The following is an 8,590-nucleotide window of genomic DNA, read 5'->3' on the forward strand; positions in this document are numbered from 1 at the left end:
GTGGGGAACGTTTCAAACTTAACCGAGATGCGGAATTCAAAATGGCCGCCAATGTAGATGGTAATGTTTACAACAGGTTATTAAAGACATTTTCTAAAATAACATGACATGAAAAAATAACAGTCGAGAAAACACTCAGAAACTTGGTTCAGCATCATTATAACACAGCATCCTGGACACTTCAGAGCCCTGGTTCAGCATCATTATAACACAGCATCCTGGACACTTCAGAGCACTGGTTCAGCAGCATTATAACACAGCATCCTGGACACTTCAGAGCCCTGGCTCAGCATCATTATAACACAGCATCCTGGACACTACAGAGCCCTGGTTCAGCATCATTATAACACAGCATCCTGGACACTACAGAGCCCTGGTTCAGCATCATTATAACACAGCATCCTGGACACTACAGAGCCCTGGTTCAGCATCATTATAACACAGCATCCTGGACACTTCAGAGCCCTGGTTCAGCATCACTATAACACAGCATCCTGGACACTACAGAGCACTGGTTCAGCATCATTATAACACAGCATCCTGGACACTACAGAGCCCTGGTTCAGCATCATTATAACACAGCATCCTGGACACTACAGAGCCCTGGTTCAGCATCATTATAACACAGCATCCTGGACACTACAGAGCACTGGTTCAGCATCACTATAACACAGCATCCTGGACACTTCAGAGCCCTGGTTCAGCATCACTATAGCTCAGCATCCTGGACTGTTCAGGTCCTGTTCCATCTCCAGTAGTCTGGTCTGTTCAGGTCCTGTTACCCTCCATCTCCAGTAGTGTGTGTGTGTATTGTAGTGTGTGTGTATAGTGTGTGTGTGTGTGTGTAGTGTGTGTGTGTGTGTGTGTGTGTGTGTGTTTATCTCACATTCTCTCATGGTGTTGGCTGAGCTTCTCTCCGTCTTGCTTATGGTAATATTTATCTGGACATAAATGATTGGTTCAACTTTAAACACATACGGACGCAATATTTTCATAACTCTGCTAACACGCACACACACCGTGAGAGGTAACTGTAGAAGTTTCCAGACCTTCTGATTTTTAACTGCTGGAAAATGACAGATGTGAAGACAGAAGAGAGATAAATAAATATTCCAAACGATCTTTACAGTAAAACAGGTTTTCTACGGTAAAGCTGTATCTATGAGGAGTAGTTCTGCTGATCCCCGATCAGTTCTGCCTTTCAGATCACAATGCAGACTTGAGAGCCAGAAATTCTGGAAGGCTCCGGAACACTGGTCTGGAATGTTGTGAATTCTAACCGGACGACAGTTCTAGAACCAGAACACCAGCGTTCCACTGTAACAGCTTCATACAAGCCATGTTGGATTATGCATGCATACTGTGTGTGTGTGTGTGTGTGTGTGTGCGTGCGTGTGTGCGTGCGTGCGTGCGTGTGCGCGCGCCAAAACATGTGGTCAGTTACGAGCATTGAGGGACCCTGAAATAACTTACAACACACACACATCAAGTTTGACGTTTTAATGGGCACAAGTACAGTAAAATACCTTTCTTGCTAACTCTAAACCCAACAATGCAGTAATCAATAACAATGTAATATTAAAATAACATAAGGTAGAACAAAAACATACAAAACTTTTTTTGTTTTGTTCCATGTTCGTTTAATTATTTGATTATTCACTCCCTGTACTTTGCTTCCCGACTCCCAGCGTACACGCTACACACACCTACTCATTCAAGGCTTTTTTCTTTATTGTTTACTAATTTCTACATTGTAGAATAATAGTGAAGACATCAACACTATGACATAACACATATGGAATCATGTAGTAACCAACAAAGTGTTCCTAGGCATTAACCACTCTAGCATGGTGGCTAAACACAACATCAGGAAGTAACATTACTAGACATTAACCACTAGCATGGTGGCTAAACACAACATCAGGAAGTAACATTACTAGACATTAACCACTAGCATAGTGGCTAAACACAATACACAACATCAGGAAGTAACATTACTAGACATTAACCACTAGCATGGTGGCTAAACACAACATCAGGAAGTAACATTACTAGACATTAACCACTAGCATGGTGGCTAAACACAACATCAGGAAGTAACATTACTAGACATTAACCACTAGCATGGTGGCTAAACACAACATCAGGAAGTAACATTACTAGACATTAACCACTAGCATGGTGGCTAAAACACAACATCAGGAAGTAACATTACTAGACATTAACCACTAGCATGGTGGCTAAACACAACATCAGGAAGTAACATTACTAGACATTAACCACTAGCATGGTGGCTAAACACAACATCAGGAAGTAACATTACTAGACATTAACCACTAGCATGGTGGCTAAACACAATACATAACATCAGGAAGTAACATTACTAGACATTAACCACTAGCATGGTGGCTAAACACAACATCAGGAAGTAACATTACTAGACATTAACCACTAGCATGGTGGCTAAACACAATACATAACATCAGGAAGTAACATTACTAGATATTAACCACTCTAGCATGGTGGCTAAACACAACATCAGGAAGTAACATTACTAGGCATTAACCACTAGCATGGTGGCTAAACACAATACATAACATCAGGAAGTAACATTACTAGATATTAACCACTAGCATGGTGGCTGAACACAACATCAGGAAGTAACATTACTAGATATTAACCAATAGCATGGTGGCTAAACACAACATCAGGAAGTAACATTACTAGATATTAACCACTAGCATGGTGGCTAAACACAATACACAACATCAGGAAGTAACATTACTAGACATTAACCACTAGCATGGTGGCTAAACACAATACATAACATCAGGAAGTAACATTACTAGACATTAACCACTAGCATGGTGGCTAAACACAACATCAGGAAGTAACATTACTAGACATTAACCACTAGCATGGTGGCTAAACACAACATCAGGAAGTAACATTACTAGACATTAACCGCTAGCATGGTGGCTGAACACAATACATAACATCAGGAAGTAACATTACTAGATATTAACCACTAGCATGGTGGCTAAACACAACATCAGGAAGTAACATTACTAGGCATTAACCACTAGCATGGTGGCTAAACACAACATCAGGAAGTAACATTACTAGATATTAACTACTAGCATGGTGGCTAAACACAACATCAGGAAGTAACATTACTAGACATTAATCACTAGCATGGTGGCTAAACACAACATCAGGAAGTAACATTACTAGATATTAACTACTAGCATGGTGGCTAAACACAACATCAGGAAGTAACATTACTAGACATTAACCACTAGCATGGTGGCTGAACACAATACATAACATCAGGAAGTAACATTACTAGATATTAACCACTAGCATGGTGGCTAAACACAACATCAGGAAGTAACATTACTAGGCATTAACCACTAGCATGGTGGCTAAACACAACATCAGGAAGTAACATTACTAGATATTAACCACTAGCATGGTGGCTAAACACAACATCAGGAAGTAACATTACTAGATATTAACTACTAGCATGGTGGCTAAACACAACATCAGGAAGTAACATTACTAGATATTAACCACTAGCATGGTGGCTAAACACAATACATAACATCAGGAAGTAACATTACTAGACATTAACCACTAGCATGGTGGCTAAACACAATACATAACATCAGGAAGTAACATTACTAGATATTAACCACTAGCATGGTGGCTAAACACAATACATAACATCAGGAAGTAACATTACTAGGCATTAACCACTAGCATGGTGGCTAAACACAACATCAGGAAGTAACATTACTAGACATTAACCACTAGCATGGTGGCTGAACACAATACATAACATCAGGAAGTAACATTACTAGATATTAACCACTAGCATGGTGGCTAAACACAACATCAGGAAGTAACATTACTAGATATTAACCACTAGCATGGTGGCTAAACACAACATCAGGAAGTAACATTACTAGATATTAACCACTAGCATGGTGGCTAAACACAACATCAGGAAGTAACATTACTAGATATTAACCACTAGCATGGTGGCTAAACAAAACATCAGGAAGTAACATTACTAGATATTAACCACTAGCATGGTGGCTAAACACAACATCAGGAAGTAACATTACTAGATATTAACCACTAGCATGGTGGCTAAACACAACATCAGGAAGTAACATTACTAGATATTAACCACTAGCATGGTGGCTAAACACAACATCAGGAAGTAACATTAGTAGATATTAACCACTAGCATGGTGGCTAAACACAACATCAGGAAGTGACATTACTAGATATTAACCACTAGCATGGTGGCTAAACAAAACATCAGGAAGTAACATTACTAGGCATTAACCACTAGCATGGTGGCTAAACACAACATCAGGAAGTAACATTACTAGATATTAACCACTAGCATGGTGGCTAAACACAACATCAGGAAGTAACATTACTAGACATTAACCACTAGCATAGTGGCTAAACACAACATCAGGAAGTAACATTACTAGACATTAACCACTCTAGCATGGTGGCTGAACACAATACACAACATCAGGAAGTAACATTACTAGACATTAACCACTAGCATGGTGGCTAAACACAACATCAGGAAGTAACATTACTAGATATTAACCACTAGCATGGTGGCTAAACACAACATCAGGAAGTAACATTACTAGACATTAACCACTAGCATGGTGGCTGAACACAATACATAACATCAGGAAGTAACATTACTAGATATTAACCACTAGCATGGTGGCTAAACACAACATCAGGAAGTAACATTACTAGGCATTAACCACTAGCATGGTGGCTAAACACAACATCAGGAAGTAACATTACTAGGCATTAATCACTAGCATGGTGGCTGAACACAACATCAGGAAGTAACATTACTAGACATTAACCACTAGCATGGTGGCTAAACACAATACATAACATCAGGAAGTAACATTACTAGATATTAACCACTAGCATGGTGGCTAAACACAACATCAGGAAGTAACATTACTAGACATTAACCACTCTAGCATGGTGGCTGAACACAATACATAACATCAGGAAGTAACATTACTAGATATTAACCACTAGCATGGTGGCTGAACACAATACATAACATCAGGAAGTAACATTACTAGGCATTAACCACTAGCATGGTGGCTAAACACAACATCAGGAAGTAACATTACTAGGCATTAATCACTAGCATGGTGGCTGAACACAACATCAGGAAGTAACATTACTAGACATTAACCACTAGCATGGTGGCTAAACACAATACATAACATCAGGAAGTAACATTACTAGATATGAACCACTAGCATGGTGGCTAAACACAACATCAGGAAGTAACATTACTAGATATTAACCACTAGCATGGTGGCTAAACACAACATCAGGAAGTAACATTACTAGATATTAACCACTAGCATGGTGGCTGAACATAACATCAGGAAGTAACATTACTAGACATTAATCACTAGCATGGTGGCTAAACACAACATCAGGAAGTAACATTACTAGATATTAACCACTAGCATGGTGGCTAAACACAATAAAACATCAGGAAGTAACATTACTAGATATTAACCACTAGCATGGTGGCTAAACACAACATCAGGAAGTAACATTACTAGATATTAACCACTAGCATGGTGGCTGAACATAACATCAGGAAGTAACATTACTAGATATTAACCACTAGCATGGTGGCTGAACATAACATCAGGAAGTAACATTACTAGACATTAACCACTAGCATGGTGGCTAAACACAACATCAGGAAGTAACATTACTAGATATTAACCACTAGCATGGTGGCGAAACACAACATCAGGAAGTAACATTACTAGATATTAACCACTAGCATGGTGGCTAAACACAATACACAAAATCAGGAAGTAACATTACTAGACATTAACCACTAGCATGGTGGCTAAACACAACATCAGGAAGTAACATTACTAGACATTAACCACTAGCATGGTGGCTAAACACAACATCAGGAAGTAACATTACTAGATATTAACCACTAGCATGGTGGCTAAACACAACATCAGGAAGTAACATTACTAGATATTAACCACTAGCATGGTGGCTAAACACAACATCAGGAAGTAACATTACTAGATATTAACCACTAGCATGGTGGCTAAACACAATACACAAAATCAGGAAGTAACATTACTAGACATTAACCACTAGCATGGTGGCTAAACACAACATCAGGAAGTAACATTACTAGATATTAACCACTAGCATGGTGGCTAAACACAACATCAGGAAGTAACATTACTAGATATTAACCACTAGCATGGTGGCTAAACACAACATCAGGAAGTAACATTACTAGATATTAACCACTAGCATGGTGGCTAAACACAATACACAAAATCAGGAAGTAACATTACTAGACATTAACCACTAGCATGGTGGCTAAACACAACATCAGGAAGTAACATTACTAGACATTAACCACTAGCATGGTGGCTAAACACAACATCAGGAAGTAACATTACTAGACATTAACCACTCTAGCATGGTGGCTGAACACAATACACAACATCAGGAAGTAACATTACTAGACATTAACCACTAGCATGGTGGCTAAACATAACATCAGGAAGTAACATTACTAGATATTAACCACTAGCATGGTGGCTGAACACAACATCAGGAAGTAACATTACTAGATATTAACCACTAGCATGGTGGCTAAACATAACATCAGGAAGTAACATTACTAGACATTAACCTCTAGCATGGTGGCTAAACACAACATCAGGAAGTAACATTACTAGGCATTAACCACTAGCATGGTGGCTAAACACAACATCAGGAAGTAACATTACTAGACATTAACCACTAGCATGGTGGCTAAACACAACATCAGGAAGTAACATTACTAGACATTAACCACTAGCATGGTGGCTAAACACAAATACATAACATCAGGAAGTAACATTACTAGGCATTAACCACTAGCATGGTGGCTAAACACAACATCAGGAAGTAACATTACTAGATATTAACCACTAGCATGGTGGCTAAACACAACATCAGGAAGTAACATTACTAGACATTAATCACTAGCATGGTGGCTAAACACAACATCAGGAAGTAACATTACTAGACATTAACCACTAGCATGGTGGCTAAACACAAATACATAACATCAGGAAGTAACATTACTAGATATTAACCACTAGCATGGTGGCTAAACACAATACACAACATCAGGAAGTAACATTACTAGACATTAACCACTAGCATGGTGGCTAAACACAACATCAGGAAGTAACATTACTAGATATTAACCACTAGCATGGTGGCTAAACAAAACATCAGGAAGTAACATTACTAGACATTAACCACTAGCATGGTGGCTAAACACAACATCAGGAAGTAACATTACTAGATATTAACCACTAGCATGGTGGCTAAACACAACATCAGGAAGTAACATTACTAGACATTAACCACTAGCATGGTGGCTAAACACAACATCAGGAAGTAACATTACTAGACATTAACCACTCTAGCATGGTGGCTAAACACAACATCAGGAAGTAACATTACTAGACATTAACCACTAGCATGGTGGCTAAACACAACATCAGGAAGTAACATTACTAGACATTAACCACTCTAGCATGGTGGCTGAACACAATACATAACATCAGGAAGTAACATTACTAGACATTAACCACTAGCATGGTGGCTAAACACAACATCAGGAAGTAACATTACTAGATATTAACCACTAGCATGGTGGCTAAACACAACATCAGGAAGTAACATTACTAGATATTAACCACTAGCATGGTGGCTAAACACAACATCAGGAAGTAACATTACTAGATATTAACCACTAGCATGGTGGCTAAACACAATACACAACATCAGGAAGTAACATTACTAGACATTAACCACTAGCATGGTGGCTAAACACAACATCAGGAAGTAACATTACTAGATATTAACCACTAGCATGGTGGCTAAACACAACATCAGGAAGTAACATTACTAGAGATTAACCACTAGCATGGTGGCTAAACACAATACACAAAATCAGGAAGTAACATTACTAGACATTAACCACTAGCATGGTGGCTAAACACAACATCAGGAAGTAACATTACTAGACATTAACCTCTAGCATGGTGGCTAAACACAACATCAGGAAGTAACATTACTAGGCATTAACCACTAGCATGGTGGCTAAACACAACATCAGGAAGTAACATTACTAGACATTAACCACTAGCATGGTGGCTAAACACAACATCAGGAAGTAACATTACTAGACATTAACCACTAGCATGGTGGCTAAACACAAATACATAACATCAGGAAGTAACATTACTAGGCATTAACCACTAGCATGGTGGCTAAACACAACATCAGGAAGTAACATTACTAGACATTAACCACTCTAGCATGGTGGCTGAACACAATACAACATCAGGAAGTAACATTACTAGACATTAACCACTAGCATGGTGGCTAAACACAACATCAGGAAGTAACATTACTAGATATTAACCACTAGCATGGTGGCTAAACACAACATCAGGAAGTAACA

Source organism: Salmo salar, chromosome ssa04 (assembly GCF_905237065.1).
Source record: "Salmo salar chromosome ssa04, Ssal_v3.1, whole genome shotgun sequence".
In the NCBI taxonomy this organism is placed as follows: domain Eukaryota; kingdom Metazoa; phylum Chordata; class Actinopteri; order Salmoniformes; family Salmonidae; genus Salmo; species Salmo salar.